This window comes from Pinus tabuliformis, chromosome 1_2 (genome assembly GCF_031772625.1).
Source record: "Pinus tabuliformis cultivar Carrire ecotype Pingquan chromosome 1_2, CPIR1, whole genome shotgun sequence".
Lineage (NCBI taxonomy): Eukaryota > Viridiplantae > Streptophyta > Pinopsida > Pinales > Pinaceae > Pinus > Pinus tabuliformis.
The window spans coordinates 282,625,546-282,643,178 of record NC_142298.1 but is presented as its reverse complement, the minus strand read 5'-3'; positions in this window follow the sequence as shown (position 1 = coordinate 282,643,178).

The window sequence follows — 17,633 nt, the reverse complement described above, 5'->3', positions numbered from 1 at the left end:
ATTGATAGTCTTAATCTATTTCGGAGAAAAAGAACCAAAAATTATAGATTTATGTGTTTTTTTGTTATATGCGAAATTTAATATGTGAAATTAAGTATTTTAAATCATTGTTGAATTGAATTGCTTTTTTCATCACGCTACAAATTTTAAGTATCATAAATATGATATAAGTATTTTGACGTACATGTACGTTTATCAATTATTTTATTTATATGGTTGTGCTAGCATGTTTGTTTTAGATGCTAATGCTTAAGGATATAGTTGTTTTGGATTCACTATATATAATGCATAAGGATATATTGATTAGTTCATAGATGTAATCATAATTTTATTCATATAATGGTTTGTTGGTTATGGACGCATTATCTTTAATGTTTTAAAATAGTTTTTACTATTTTAGTATTTTTAATGTTTATTGTAAAATGTATAATGATATCTTTTTTTGTGTGTCTATGTTGACACTAGGTTAGGATCAACCCCTATATTGGATGGAAGGAGTATCGATCACTTACAATAGGATGTTGTTGACGGTGCTGGACTCACCAACATGTCAAGCGATCTCCCCGGTAAGAAGTCCCAACTAGACCTCAAATCGTTTGGTGTAGGAGTCCCAACAGTGGGGTAGTACGGTATCGCCTTGATCGTGGTTACGCGCAGAGGTGAGTAAGATGTCCTTGTTGGTAGCAAGGGTGTGACATGCGTAGCAAGTCAAGGAAGGTGCATGAATGTGTCTAACACATAACGAGGGTATGAGTGTGCCAATTTGTGACAGCACATGGCTTGAAAGAGAACACACGAGAGAGATACATCACAAGATGGAAAGAAGGTTAGCCAACGATCCAAAGTGATGGTTAAACCAACAGCACATCTCGATAAGATTCATACAAACATATATAGAAAAGTCCATACATACATGCATAAACAACAAATACATATATCATTAGAGTAACCAAGATAGTTGAAATACAATAACAACATATGCATGAAATGTGTTGGCTCTGTTATATTAAGAAAGTGAAAGCTCTAATCATACATACAACTATGACCAACCACTAGTCCCGACAACGAAACGTTACAGTCACTGTCGCCTGCTCCTCCAAAGAGATATACTAGCTCTGCACTATGGAGAAGCCAAGGCTCGTTACAATACACTCCAAGCTTTTTCTAAGATACACTTATAGGAAGCTTGGCTCCTAAAAGCCTATACACAAAGTTATGAGGTTCTATAAATAGCAAAGAGTGGGTGACCCTTGACATTCCCCTTTGTGACTCTTCACCTACCCTCATGACTCTTCAACTACTACATGACTGTTACATTCTACTATCAACACTTGGTCTTTCACTTTTACAAGATGTTACATTACAATCTGCACATGTACCCATGTGAGACAAAATAGGCTTGAGCAAGCCATGCAAGCTATCACTAAGACTCGGACAGTTGTGGGAAGATCAACTCTTTGACATCCTCGCGATGATCGACGGTGGCGAACTGATGCCAAGCTTGGTAGTCCGTGATGGTGTCCGCGTGCTCAATGGTGACATACGGCTGAAAGCGAACTTTCGCCTTTGTTGCATCCGAGTACACTGATTTGGCACCTCTGTCCAACTCGTCTGATAACATGCGCATCATAGTCTTCAGTGCAGCCGGACCAACAACATACTAATGCATAGTGTCTGCGCTGATCTCCAAGTCTACGTTGGTGGCTATGTGCATCAACTCATCAAAGTACATGTCCAACTCTAGTCGGACTTGGTTCTTTGACTTCGCCTTGATGAGTGTGCCAATAGATGGGATCGTGTGCATGCGCACAATGACGTCCATGCTTGTGAATACCCGTGCATGTGAAGCCTGCAAGCTAGTGATGAGCTGCGGGGGTTCCTCATAGTTCTGAATCTAACTCGGATGCATACCTTCAACTCTACCGACTTTGGCTTCATCATCTTTGGCAAATGCAATGGGGCTCCTTTGTACCTCCTTGTCCATGTTTGCATGTGGTCGACAGCAGTGTGCAGATTTGACAAGATGCGTGCTCTCCTAACACAACATTGCTGCCAACCGTTGAGATGGACAACTTACTTATGCACGGTGTCGAATCTGGAATACAACATCTGCATGACTATCTCGAGGGACAATCCTTCATCCAGTATAGTTCTCTTCAACTCTGCTCTCGTGGATGATGTAACATGTTCTCCTCCATGCTTGGTCGCTTGTAACTCCTTAGCCATGTGCTCATTCTTAGCTATCAAGAATCAAAAACTCGAGCTGGTGGATTCGACATATGCTCTGGTAGCATCAGCCAATGATGTTGAGTGCTTGCGCACATCGAATACAATCACTCATTCTTCAAACTACGAAAGAGATATGTGAACATCTGGAGTGGGCACTCTGCGTAACTGCACAACTCTGTGTTGTGACTCGTCGAAAGATATATTGTGCATCTCTGCTTCCGAATTGTCTTCAAGGATCTTTGTTTCTCCTTGATCACTTGGGACTTGCTCTGCTTCCGGATCTGGTGAAGCCGGTGGGGTGACCTCTTGGTTCTGAGGCATGAGGTCAATATCCTGATCTGGCTCCGGCTGCACCATATCTGTATCCATCTATTCTAGCATATGTTCAATCTCTTGAGCTAAGTCATGCTCCTGCAACTGCTCACCTTGCCTGCTTTGTGCCAACTTCTCGGATGAGTTTATAACTTGTATGGGTGCAGTTTCATCAATCTATGCATGTTGCACCCCCTGTTGTGCTTGTCTCTGATGTGCTTCCTTCTCTCTTATGCACAACTCTTGTTCTTCACTGAGTTGTTGCTTCAACTCTTACAACTCCTTTATGTTTCCTCCATCCTCTGTTTCTTTCTTTGCCTTTGTGTGATCCTCTTGTCGCGTTATCGCCTCTTAGCCTCAATCTCCAAAGCTACTTTCATCACGAGTGGATATGCTTTGAACTTGCGGCTTTGTTCTGCCTATGCGTTGTCAACAACCTTTCTCTTGCCTTTGTCATGCACAAGTATGTTACCCTCTGCTACTGCTGATGATAGTGCTCTTTAAGATGATGCTTCCCTCTGCTTCACTAACCACTCTACAGCTATGCCGACCGGTTCATTGAGCCTGGAGGAGTGATAACAATATCTCCATGGGTCTTCCTCAGGCCAATGACATGCCCCGTGGATCCAAGGAAACCACACTCTCGCATAGTGGTCCTTCACCAAGCAATGTGGGTCATAAGGATTGAAACTTCTGGTGTCAAAGGTGAATCTTTTGAACTCCTCCGTCTTGGCCTCAGCATGCTTGAGATTATGTATCTCGTACAACCCGATCCGTAAAGGAAGAGCGGGCCAAGGTGCCTTCTTCTTCATGTGTAGTCTCGCTAACAACCTTGTCGAGATGTGATATGACACCTCTTGCATGACTAGCTTGTCCATGGCAAACTTTGGTAAAACATGCGGAGCCTTCTCCGTGATGTACATCCGTATGAAGGTCTCAAGGGGTGAGGCATACCAATATGCTATGTCGATCAATGCCTCCATCGCTACCTCCGACATGCAAGGTAGATCCTGCTCAAATATCATTTTGTACACCTGGGTAACAAAGTGGTCTGACAATTGTGTGATAACTCCGCAGAAGCTGCATTCGGAGAACAACCTGCAATAAGCATGCACAGAGGTTTCTGAAGGTGTCCATGCCCAACCCAAGCCTAGGAACTGTTGACGAACACATATTGCATAAAGAATGTAAGCGGACATGTATATCTCCGCTTGCTGACCCTTGGGTGGATGTCGGGCTTCTATCACATGTTCCTTCAACTTGAGAGTCAACATGTTGGACCAGTTGCAAGGTCTTCCTTCGTTGGCCAGTTGGTCTTACACGATCACCCAACTCTACAGGAAGGTTTCCATGCTCTCTTGGTCGTATAAGAAGCATAAAAAGATGACCAAGTACTGATATGCCTTTCGCAGTATCTTCGTCTTGTAAACCAGGTTGGCTCTTTCACCCAACTCTTCAAGATATCTCTTGAGTTTGCACTGTTGTTAGGTTTGTTGAAGGGTTTCTCCATTGTGATCACTGACTGTGGCAAGTGATACATCTCCTGAAAGTATTTCGCCCTGAAGGTAGCAAGTTGTGTTCCACTGGTACTGTTCAACATCATCGTCTCGGGATCTGTGTGTGAGACAATCCAGTGGATCATGTCCGCGCATGGAAACGTGGGATACCTGCATGAAATCCGGTACAAGCCAGACTTGTGAATGTTAACATAAACCATGTGGTCTTCCATATTTTCCTCAAATGTGCCTAAGAATATATCATTGATGTCCTGCCATTTCATCTTGATGTCCTTGTCTATGAACAACTTGGTGTCTTTGTAGATAGGCAAGCTCACAAACACTTGTTCGACTACATCTCCAATTGCACTTTCGATGGTGTCCTTTGGCCCTTCTCTCTTGGAGGCCATTAGACCTGTACTGTTGAGAGATGGACAAACACCTATGATACCTGGAGACATAGCAACACTCATGGCAAGAAATCTGTCAATTGAAAACCAAAACAAATTTGAGGACTATCATGCAACATACCTAAGTGATTGATTGGGAAGATTGCGCAATTTTCACGGGAGGCTAGGAGACTGACTGCCAAAACTACGCAAGGCATAGTCCGGGCTTGTTAGGAGGCTGACTGACTGCTGAAACTGCGCAATGCATAGTCCAGCTTGCCTTGCTGAGGACTGAACTGCATAATGTGCAGTTCCAATCAGCAATGACATGCAAACCCACAAACTGCATTACGCAATTTATGGGGTCAGTAGGGCACTGCCTCCCAGAATTGCGCAATGCAAGCATAGAGGTCAGTGTTGGCCAGATTGCACATTTTATGGGAGGAAGGCAAAGCCTTCACTCTCATAAATGTGCATTGTTGTCCGGGCAAGGCAAGGTTCGGGCCAAGGCAGCTCGAACCCACTGATGGGCGACTGAAAACATGAAAAGTTTTGAATGCATGGTGAAGCTAAGTGTAAACAAGAGTGAATGATCATGCATGCAAATAGTGAGTGCAAGATTCAAAAAATGGGAAAGAAAGCATGTGTGTGAAGCGAGTCGCCGCAATGACGACCGTCGGTGTAGAAACAGTGTCATGCATGCGACAATAGTGAGATGCAATGAAAAACTTGAAACCGTGATTCTACAAGCTAACATGCATTAAACGACGACAGGTTTTCAACAAAACCAAGCAAACAACATTCATACAAAGCGAAATACAAAAAGCAATAGAAAAGCAGCAAAAGACATGAAAAACAGAGTTACCTAGAAAAAATTGAGTTGAATGTGTCGAAAACTCCTAGATGTAGTGTGGGATGTCAGAGCTCCAAGATCAATGTGAGGAATGAGCTCTGCAGCGTTGAATATATAAGTTTAATAACGATGAATCTTATGATGCGCATGCTAGAAATCTAGGAAAAAGTGACACTTTGAAGGAAGTTTCTAAACGATCTTTGCATGTAACCTCCAGCTGCTAAAAATAGATCCCTAAAATCTAGGGATGTTTTTTTTTTCTTTTTGTTTTTTCGGGAAAAACAACCCATGCATGCAAATCAAGAATTTTCAGTCCTCGAGGGAACCAGTCAACCTAAAAGCCCATGCAGTAGTCTGCAAGCCTAGGGATGAGATTTGCATAGTTGCTAGGTTGAGTAAGACTGGTTGTCCCTCATGCATTGCGTAATTTCTAGACTGAAGCCCTGATTGTCAGTCAAAATTGCACAATTTCTGAGTTGAAGCCCAGTGTTGGGCTGGATTGCGCATTTATGGAGCCCAACAGGATTGCTTAATTTCTAGAGGGAAGGCTGGTTCCCCTCTAGAATTGCGCAATTTTCAGCGGGAGCATCTCGGCCAGAAAAATGCCTAAGTCCAAAATGACAACATGTGGTGGGAGACAAACAAGTTGACATGCACAGGTTGGCAGGCCACTAAAACTCAGTTGAATCCTCTGTACTTACTCAACGCAAGACATGCTACTGAGGACGGTTTGTAGGGAGGCTCCAAAACGAAGCTAAGGCAAAATTTTAGAGGGTGGTTGTAGCCGCTACAACACTTGGTGACACACTGTAGAACTCCAACTCTTTGAATGGACCTTGTTTCGTGAAAAGCAAGTCTAACTCCTCCAGAAGTATTGTTCAGTTCTTTGATCATCTTGGTTTCCACACTAGCTTTATTGAAAGATGTAGCATTTGCCATGCTCTTGTTCAGTCAGCACACATTTCGAGGCAAGTCAACATAGTTGTTTCGATTAGGATGAGGGGTATATTGGTGCACAAGCAATATGATAGTCAGAGTTTAAGTTTAATCTCTAGTGTTGCTCTGTTGCCAGTAGGCCTGGACAGTACCCCAATGGAGTCATGCATGAACACAAGCATCGCTTCGCTGCCAGCGAGCCTGGTCAGTATCCTGGTGGAGTTACTTGCATCACCTCTCTGCGCAGGAAGCTTTACTCTTCTTTCACCTTATTCATTTTTCATTTTTTCAAAATTTCTCATATTTTCATTTTTTACTTTTCATTTTCATAACTATGGATAACACTTATTCATTTCAGAGGCGGAAGAGGGATCCCAACTTATTGAGAGCAGAATAGGTTGTTCCTTCAAAAAAGTATTTGTATATACCTCTGACATACTTGTTAAGTTTTTCCCCCTCACCTTAATCTACTTGACTCAGTTGACAAAGGTTAACCCAAAACAACCGACTAGAGTAGGTGATACTAGTTAGCGTGCAAGCGTTGTGTTTTCTTCAAGGTTCACTTCGAACATAACGTATTTTCCATTGGTGTATCATGGACTAAAGACAACAAGTTCTACATAAAGAGACATGACAATAGATAACCAAGTATTGATAATTGCACAAGTCCTCTTGTATTTCACCTTGTTTGTTTCAAGAGTTACGCATGGTTTCATGCGAAGCTAACCTACGAATGTAAAGAAGCAAACAAACAAACAAACAAAGAGCAGAATCAAATGCGAAAGCAAAGCAAGTAAGACAAGCAAGCATGCAAGCAAACATACAAACAAAGCAAGAAAGCAAACATGCATGCAAGCAAACAGGACAAAGCAAACACTACTCATACTCCTAAGCTAACAGTGCATGGGCCTGATTACGTGAAGTGATATTTCCAATGCAGCCATCGGCGCATTGGTTGTCCCATATTGGTGAAGGCATGGTTCGCGAACAACACATTCAGGAGAACCAACAAACATGAAAGATATAACAATGAAAACAAACACACTCTAAGTTTAAATGTGTCCACAGAAAAGAAGAAGGTTTAAGAGCATGCCATGCAATTCGTGGATTTACCATGGTGTTGTGCTACATTGCGTGTAGATGTTAAGCATATGCAGTCCCTTGACTGTGACATGCAAGCAAACACAAGAAACATAGACAACTTGTGTCGCGCCAGTGTGCTTGCTATGTAAGATTCCTCCAATGCATGAGCGATGGGATCATGTAGTTCGAGTGGAGGAAGCGAAATCTATGTGCGGGATTGATCTTCAATGCATACAAATGAGTGATGAGGAGCCTTGGGTATTTCAACAATTTCCTGACCGGAAGTGAAACCAACCTCGGGACAGTGAGGGCCTAACATAACGATCAGCTCGGGCTGTAGTGTCTCGACAGTCTGTGGGGTTTCGACTTCGTCGACAGATAGATCATCATAAATGGGTGGCTTTGAAAAATCAACAATGATAGAATCATCATCGTGATTGAATACAAGAGTAGATAGATCATGACAGCTACGATCAGAAAAATCAATGATTTAATCGGCATCCTCATGGTCAGATAAATCAAATAGGGTATATGAGAAGCAATAATGTTCACCCTTTGCATTTCCGGAAAAAGCAGATGAAAAATCAAGTGGATATTCGATGAATAATTTGTCTTCTCCCCTATTGAATGATGGGCTAACATTGGGTTTGTTCTGCAAATGATCAGCAGTAGATGCATCTGTGGATGGATTTACACAAGGAAAATAAGAGATAGTAGAATCACCAAAGATATTAGGAAAAAGTGGAGGAGGCGTGGACAAAAGGAGATCATCCTTTGTCGTGGGTTGATGTTCAGGTTCCCAATCATACTCATCATGAATGAAAACGCAGGTTGGTTGTGCAACACCAACTCCATCGATGGCTTGATCCTTGTTCACAACAAGTGTAGAGTCCAGAACGGAAGAACACAAGACAATGCAATCTAGAGGATCAACAGGACACGAAGACGAAAGCTGAGGTAAAAAATGCACGTGAAAACCCCATGGGCTTCGCAACCAAATCTGCGAGAAATTTGAGAGAAGTGATGCTGGGAGGATATGACAGTTGAACAGATATGCGTGCATGTTCTCCCACATCACTCTACAGTGATGGAGCTGTTTAATGAGGGGAAGGGGGATAGACGCCTATGACAGCAACTATGTTCACTTGTGATTACACAGCTCCATCATTGAAGTATGCTGATAGGGGTTTGAACTTCAACTTCATCTTGGGATTGAGTGATTTGTGAAGACAGTATTCGAATCTGTCCCAAAGATATTGGAATTTCATCTATATTTTCAGAGCTTCAAACTTAAGTACATGGAAGTGATGCCAAAAATCCATAGGCGATTCATGTGGAGTCTTCTGTTGTTTCAACAGTTTTTTTTCAAGAGGTTCAGGATCAAAATGATGGAAAGTAGATCCAGTTAGATCGCAAAATTGGTTAAGTGAGTGCATGCAATCATGAGGCAGGTTGTGGCACCATCGTTGTGGGGATTCGTGAAGTGTGTGTGAAAGCAGCAAGCTAAACTCGACTTCATCGAACTCATCTACATCCTTAAGGAATGCAAGGAAGTCATGTAAGTACTCAGGCCAGGCCACTTTGCCTTCACCATCATACGTGAATTCCGACAAGAGATCATAAAACTCCCCCATGATGTCGACAGGTTCAACATCAGACAGACATCGCGAAGGGAGGAGTCTAATGATATCCATGACATATATGCAAAGATTCAAAACAGGATGTGAGGACTTAGCTTGTCATCTGGCCCTCCTTCTAGCGCCAGAAATGTTGACGATGTTGGACCCACCAACATGTTAGGGGATCTACCCAGTAAGAAGTCCCAACTAGACCTCAGACTGTTTGGTGCAGAAGTCCCAGCAGTGGGGTAGTATGGTATCACCTTGACCACAGTTGCGCACAGAGGTGAGTAAGATTTCCTTGTTAGTAGCAAGGGTGTGACATGCGCAACAAGTCAAGGAAGGTGCATGAATGGGTTTAACACATGTAACGGGGGTATGAGTGCACCCCTTGGAACCACGTGACAGCACGCGGCTTGAAAGGGAACACACGAGAGAGATACATCACAAGTTGGAAAGAAGGTTAGCCAATGATCCAAAATGATGGTTAAAACAACAACACATCTCGATAAGATTCATACAAACATATATAAAAAAGTCCATACATACGTATGGTATCACCTTGACCACAGTTGCGCGCAGAGGTGAGTAAGATTTCCTTGTTAGTAGCAAGGGTGTGACATGCGCAACAAGTCAAGGAAGGTGCATGAATGGGTTTAACACACGTAACGGGGGTATGAGTGCACCCCTTGGAACCACGTGACAGCACGCGGCTTGAAAGGGAACACACGAGAGAGATACATCACAAGTTGGAAAGAAGGTTAGCCAATGATCCAAAATGATGGTTAAAACAACAACACATCTCGATAAGATTCATACAAACATATATAAAAAAGTCCATACATACATGCGTTAACAACAAATACATATATCATTAGAGTAACCAAGATAACTGAAATACAATAACAACATATGCATGAAATGCGTTGGCTTTGTTATTAAGAAAATGAAAGCTCCAATCATACATACAACTATGACCAACCTCTAGTCCCGACAATGGAACGTTATAGTCACTGTCGCCTGCTCCTCCAAGGAGATATACTAGCTCTGCACTGTGGAGAAGCCAAGGCTCGTTACAATACACTCCAAGCTTTCTCTAAAATACACCTATAGGAAGTTTGGCTCCCAAAAACCCGTACAAAGAGTTATGAGGTTTTATAAATAGCAAAGGGTGGGGTGACCCTTGACATTCCCCCTTTGTGACTCTTCACCTACCCTCATGACTCTTCAACTACTACATGACTGTTACATTCTACTATCGACAGTTGGTCTTTCACTTTTACAAGATGTTACATTACAATCTACACATGTACCCATGTGAGACAAAATAAGCTTGAGCAAGCGATGCAAGCTATCACTAAGACTCGGACAGTTGTGGGAAGACCAACTCTTCGACATCCTCGTGATGATCAACGATGGCGAGCTGATGCCAAGCTTGGTAGTCCGTGATGGTGTCCATGTGCTCAATGGTAACATCCTACTGAAAGAAAACTCTCACCTCTGTTGCATCCGGGTACTTTGATTTGGCACCTCTGTCCAACTCATCTGATAACATGTGCATCATAGTCTTGAGTGTAACTGACCAGCAACATACTAATGCATAGTGTCTGCGTTGATCTCCAAGTCTGTGTTGGTGGCTATGTGCATCAACTCATCAAAGTACATGTCCAGCTCTAGTCGGACTTGGTTCTTTGACTTCACCTCGGTGAGTGTGCCAATAGATGGGATCACGTGCGTGTGCACAATGACATCCATGCTTCTGAACACCTGTGCATCTGAAGCCTGCAAGCTAGTGATGAGTTGCGAGAGTTCCTCATAGTTTCGGATCTGACTCCGGATGTGTTCCTTCAACTTTAATGCCTTTGGCTTAATCATTTTTGGCAAATGCAATGGGGATCCTTTGTACCTCATTGTCCATGTTTTCATGCGGTCGACAATAGTGTGCAAAATTTGACAAGATGCGTGCTCTCCTAACACAACGTTGCTTCCAACCGTTAAGATGGACAACTGACTTATGCACAGTGCTAAATCTGGAATACAACATCCACATGACTGTCTCGAGGGATGATACTTCATCCAATATCGCTCTCTTCAACTCTGCTATAGTGGATGATGTAACTTGTTCTCCTCCCTGCTTGGCCGCTTGTAACTCCTTAGCCATGCACTCATTCTCAGCTATCAAGAATCAAACACTTGAGTTGGTGGCTTCAACATATGCTCTGGTAGCATCGACCAATGTTGTTGGATGCTTGTGCACATCGGATACGATCACTTGTTCTTCAAACTACGCAGGAGATATGTGAACATACAGAGTGGGCACTCTGCACAACTATACAACTCTGTGTTGTGACTCGTCGAAAGATATATTGTGCATCTTTGCTTCCGTATTGTCTTCAAGGATCTTTGTTTCTCCTTGATCGCTTGGGACTTGCTTTTCTTCCGGATCTGGTGAAGCCAGTGGGGTGACCTCTTAGTTTTGAGGCATGAGGTCAATATCTTGATCTGACTTTGGCTACACCCTATCTGTATCCATATGTTCTAGCATATGTTCAATCTCTTGAGCTAAGTCCTGCTCCTGCGACTACTCACCCTGTCTGCTCTGTGCCAGCTGCTCGGATGAGTCTATAACCTGTATGGGTGCAATTTCATCAATTTGTGCATGTTGCGCCTCTTGTTGTGCTTGTCTCTGTTACGCTTCCTTCTCTCTTATGCACAGCTCCTATTCTTCTCGGAGTTGTTGCTTCAACTCTTGCAACTCCTTTTATGTTTCCTCCATCCTCTGTTTCTCTCTTTGCCTTTGTGCGATCCTCTTGTCGCGTTGTTGCCTCTTAGCCTCAATCTCCAAAGCTGCTTTCATCACGAGTGGATCTGCTTTGAACTTGTGACTTTGTTCTGCCTCTGCGTTGTCAACAACCTTTCTCTTGCCTTTGTCATGCGCAGGTATGTTACCCTCTGCTATTGCTGATGATTGTGCTCTCTGAGCTGCTGCTTCCATCTGCTTTGCTAACCACTCTGAAGCTATGTCAATCAATCCATTGAGCCTGGAGGAGTGATAACAATATCTCCATGGGTCTTCCTCAGGCCAATGACACGTCCCATGGATCCAAGGAAACCACATTCTCACACAGTGGTCCTTCACCAAGCAATGTGTGTCATACAGATTGAAACTTCTGGTGTCGAAGGTGAATCTCTTGAACTCCTCCATCTCAGCCTCAACATGCTTGAGATTTTGTATCTTGTACAACCCGATCCGCAAAGGAAGAGTGGGCCAAGGTGCCTTCTTCTTCATGTGCAGTCTCGTTGACAACCCTATCGAGATGTGATATGACACCTCTTGCATGACGAGCTTGTCCATGGAAAACTTCAGTAAAACATGCGGAGCCTTCTTCGCGTTGTACATTCGTATGAAGGTGCCAAGGGGTGAGGCATACCAATCTGCTATGTTGATTAATGCCTCCACCGCTACCTGCGACATGCAATGTGGATCCTGCTCAAATATCATTTTGTACACCGAGGTGGCAAAGTGGTCTAACGAATGTGTGATAACTCTGTGAAAGCTTCATTCGGAGAACAATATGCAATAAGTGTGCATAGAGGTTTTTTAAGGTGTCCATGCCCAACCTAAGCCCGGGAACTGCTGACGAGAATAGACTGCATCCAGAATGTAAGCAGACATGTATATCTCTGCTTGTTGACCCTTGGGCGGATGTTAGGCTTTTATCACCTATTCCTTCAACCTGAGAGCCAACATGTCGGACTAGTTGCAAGGTCTTCCTTCATTGGCCAATTGGTCCAACACGATCACCCAACTATGCAGGAAGGTTTTTGTGCTCTCTTGGCCGTATAAGCAACATGCAAAGATGATCAAGTATTGATATGCCTTTCGCAATATCTTCGCCTTGTAAACCAGGCTGGGTGTTGTCTTGAACTTGGTTGGCTCTTTCACCCAACTTTTCAAGGTATCTCTCGAGTTTGCACTGCTGCTGGGTTTGCTGAAGGGTTTCTCCATTATGATCACCGACTGTGGCAAGTGATACATCTCCTGAAATTCTTTCACCCTGAAGGTAGCAAGTTGTGTTCCGTTGGTACTGCTGAACATCATCGTCTTGGGATCTGTGTGTGAGACAATCCAGTGGATCATGCTCGCGCATGGAAACACGGGATACCTACATGAAATCCGGTACAAGCCAAACGTGTGAATGTTGACATAAACCCTGCGGTCTTCCAGATTTTCCTCAAATGTGCTTGGGAATATATCATTGATGTCATGCCATTTCATCTTGATGTCCTTGTCTATGAACAACTTGGTGTCTTCGTAGATAGGCAAGGTCACAGACACTTGTTCGACTACATCTCCAGTTGCACTTTCGACGGTGTCCTTTGGCCCTTCTCTCTTGGAAGCCATTAGACCTGTACTGTTGAGAGACAGACGAACACCTGTGATACCTAGAGACATAGCAACACTCATGGCAAGAAATCTGTCAGTTGAAAACCAAAACAAATTTGAGGACTATCATGCAACATACCCTGGTGACTGATTGGGAAGATTGCGCAATTTTCACGTGAGGCTGGGTGACTGACTGCCAAAACTGTGCAAGACACAGTCCGGGCTATCGGGAGGCTGACTGTATACTGAAACTGCGCAATGCACAATCCATCTTGGCCTGTTTAGGACTGAACTGCGCAATGCGCAGTTCCAGTGAGCAATGACATGCAAACCCACAAACTGCATTGCGCAATTTCTGGGGTCAGCAGGGCACTGCCTCCCAGAATTGCGCAATTCAAGCCTGGAGGTTAGTGCTGGCTAGATTTGTGCATTTTCTAGGAGGAAGGCAGAGCCTTCACTCTCATAAATGCGCATTGTTGTCTGGGCAAGGCAAGGTCCGGGCCAGGGTAGCCCAGACCTGCCGACAGGCAACTTAAAACTTGAAAAGTTTTGAATGCATGGCGAAGCTTAGTGTAAACAAGAGTGAATGATCATGCGTGCAAACAGTGAGTGCGAGATTCAGAAAATGGGAAATCAAGCATGTGTGTGAAGCGAGTCGCCACAATGGCGACCGTTAGTGCAAAAACAGTGTCATGCATGTGACAATAGTGAGATGCAATGAAAAACTTGAAACAATGCTTCTACAAGCTAACATGCATTAAAATGGTAGTGAGCATTCAAGAAAACAAAATTCATACAAAGCAAAATACAAAAAGCGATAGAAAAGCAACAAAAGACATGAAAATCAGACTTACCAAGAAAAAACTTAGTTGAATGTGCTGAAGACTCCTAGATGCAGTGTGGGATGTCAGAGCTCCAAGATCGATGTGAGGAATGAGCTTTGTAACGTTGAATAAATAAGTTTGATAATGATGAGGCTTATGATGCGCATGCCACAAATATAGGAAAAAGCGACACTTGGAGGGAAGTTTCTAAACGATCTTTGCATGTAACCTCCAACTGCTAAAAATATATCCCTAAAATCTAGGGATGCTATTTTGCTTCTTCTTTTTTTGCTTTTTCGAGAAAAGTAGCCCATGCATGCAAATCAAGATTGCTCAATCATGGAGGGAACCAGTCAACCTGAAAGCACATGCAGCAGTATGCGAGCCTGGGGATGAGATTTGCGTAATTTATGGGTTGAGAAAGATTAGTTGTCCCTCATGCATTGCGCAATTTATGGAATGAAGCCCTGGCTGTCAGTCAGAATTGCGCAATTTCTGAGTTGAAGCCCAGTGCTAGGATGGATTGCACAGTTTTTAGAGGGAAGGCTACCTGGTTGGATTGCGCATTTCTGGAGCCCAGCAGGCAGCCCAACAGGATTGCACAATTTCTAGATGGAAAGCTGGTTCTCCTCCAGAATTGCGCAATTTTCAGGGGGAGCATCTCAACCATAAAAATGCCTAAGTCCAGAATGACAGCCTGTGGTGGGAGACAAACAAGTTGACATGCACAAGCTAGCATGCCACTGAAACTCAACTGAACCCTATGTACTTACTCAGTGCAAGACATGTTGCTAAGGATGGTTTGTATGGAGGCTCCAAAACAATGTTAAGGTAAAATTTTGGAGGGTGGTTGTAGTCGCTACAACAGATGCTTATCACCAGGATATGATTATGTGAGGCTCAGTCAAGCCTAGACACCCCTTGAGAAGTTTAAATCCCCCATGGTGGCTTCCATCCTCGACCCCTCCCTTTGAGCTTTGAACCTGTGACCCGGTAGGGACTAAATCCTATGCAAACCAACTGGTCTACACCTCATGGGTATAATGATATTTTTATTAATGAAGTTTTTTTTAGGTAGTGACTTCTATGTTTTTCATTAACATAATGGTTGAGTCTTTGTGAAATGAATATGCATGCTTATTTACCTTTTCCTCCCCCCTATGAAATATGTGAGTGGATGTATATTTGTGAATAATAATTAATAATCTCATCCATTTTTTCTAGTTTTCCTTCTCTATCTTTTGTGGGCACCTTTCTCTAAGTTGGGAATCATGGGTTCCAACCTATTGTTACTTACATCTACGCAAATGGCTTTTATTCCTTTCATGGCTAACTCAAGCTAAAGTGGCTTACCATCATATGGAGGACGCAAGGGAGATCAATATACACTCATAATTAGCTTAATCACCATGATGTCTACCCCTTCATATTATTATGGTTCATAAGAACACATTGAGGACATATGATAATTGCAAGTGATTCCTTACTCGTTATCCATAAAGTTCCACCTCATAACTTTAATGATCGACACAAGCACATCGCATCCATCTCCACCTTATGAATATGCATTTAATTTGTAAAATCAAGACTAACACATATCAAGGGGTCAACAAACTAGATACAACATTTATTACAATGAATTTTCCTAAACAAAGATTTATTCTTTCTTTCCAAATAAGCAAAATATTTTTTTTCTATGAGTTGTTATGTTACATGAAAAACTTTCCTAAACAAAGATTAATTCCTTCTTTCCAAATTAAGAAAATATTTTTTCTTATATGAGTTGTTATGTTGTATTAAACATGAACGACCAATGAAACTCATGTCCCAATATGGAAGCATTCCAAGAAACGGAAAAAGGGAACAATCATTGCTAAAATTAGACACTTGTGCTCTAGTACATTTGTCATAATCACACTACCACACAAGTGTTTCAAAGTTTCATTTTCCCCATGGAGAAGGCTCCTTTGTTGAACTATTGTTGAGTGTAAGAGGTATTGACTTAAATCCAAACTCCTAAGAATCATCAACCAAACAAAGAAGACAATCATTGGCCACTGCACCTCAAATCCCTCCACCAAACTAGAGGGTTTGTAAGTCAAGCTTAATGAAAAATTTACCAAGGACCAATTCTTTATGTGTTTTAGAATTGATCTATTTTTATTAACCAAAGAAAACTCAACCTTTAAGCATGGACATGCCTTCCAATCCTAATCTTGGGAGTCAAAGAAGTTTTTCATTGTTTTAATACCTCTTCAAAAGAAGCATCACACCAAAAACTATGCATTTTCACCTAATAGTTTTTATTCAAAAGCAACATCAGTGACCACCATCCAAGGTGTTCATTTAAAGAGAGACCTAACTTAAGTGAATCACCTTTCCAATAAAATTTTGACTTGATCTAAGCATTTAATGGGTCTTTTGGCCACAAAGTATCTCTTATATCAATGTGGGCGACAATTAACAACACTTTCAAGTTAAAAGTTTATCTATTTATGCGAGATTTCAACCCCTATTAGTGCACACAAATCCATTAGGTTAAAATCCTCAAAAAGTGAATCTCGCTCTTTATTAGTGGACCCGCTAATGTGAAACAATGGCTATTGGATTCAATTTAAAGGTTTCATTGATGTGATATGTGTTCTTTTCAAAAGTAAAGATTAATAATATATAATACTTAAATTCTAATACCAAGGGTTAATTAAGATATAAAAGGAATTGGAATATAACTTTGCATAAATCCAAAAGCATGAGTAATCAATATCACTTGGTGATTACAATATTTGAGACAAATTGGAAATGAAACATGGCTAAACACGACTTAATTTTATCCTACTACAATATAAAGTTAGCAAAAAATAATAGTAAATGCTAAAAAATAGTTTGAAAGTATAAACTCACAACAAAATAAAGAAATCATTCATGGAATGAAGGTAGCTCGCTTTCAATACATTGTAGATTCAAATTTATTAAATCAACTTGCTAACCATGCCTTAAACATAGTTACAAAATAGCTTGTTTGTTGTTGGGGTTAAGGAGGAAAAAGGAGATTTTTTTTTTTTTTTTTGACTAAGTATGGGAAAACTTCATGGTAAGGAGGGGATAAGGAATACCGTGTGTAGTAAAGGTTGGTAGACATGGCACATATGTTTGACAGACTGCGGAGATGTGCGATGGAAGTCATGAAGACCACGATGTAACAAAAAGATTCTCTAGTTTATATCACATTCTCCAGTTGTGTGAGTTGGTTAGTTATGAGCAGTAGTGGAGATTCGGCTAGGTATGGTCAAGTAATCGGTTGTGGCTTGGCATCTAAGAGGAAAACTCATCAAGGTGAGCTACTCTAAGATTCCTAGGAGTAGGATGTTGAAGACTAAAGAGTATATAAAGAGTTATTGCCAATTGTAGATGGTTGTGGTCGATTATTATGTCCACACTATTGTTATTCAATTCTACTGTGGTTCCATTCTATTGTCGTTTTGTTGTTGTGTTGTTTGTGGTGGTT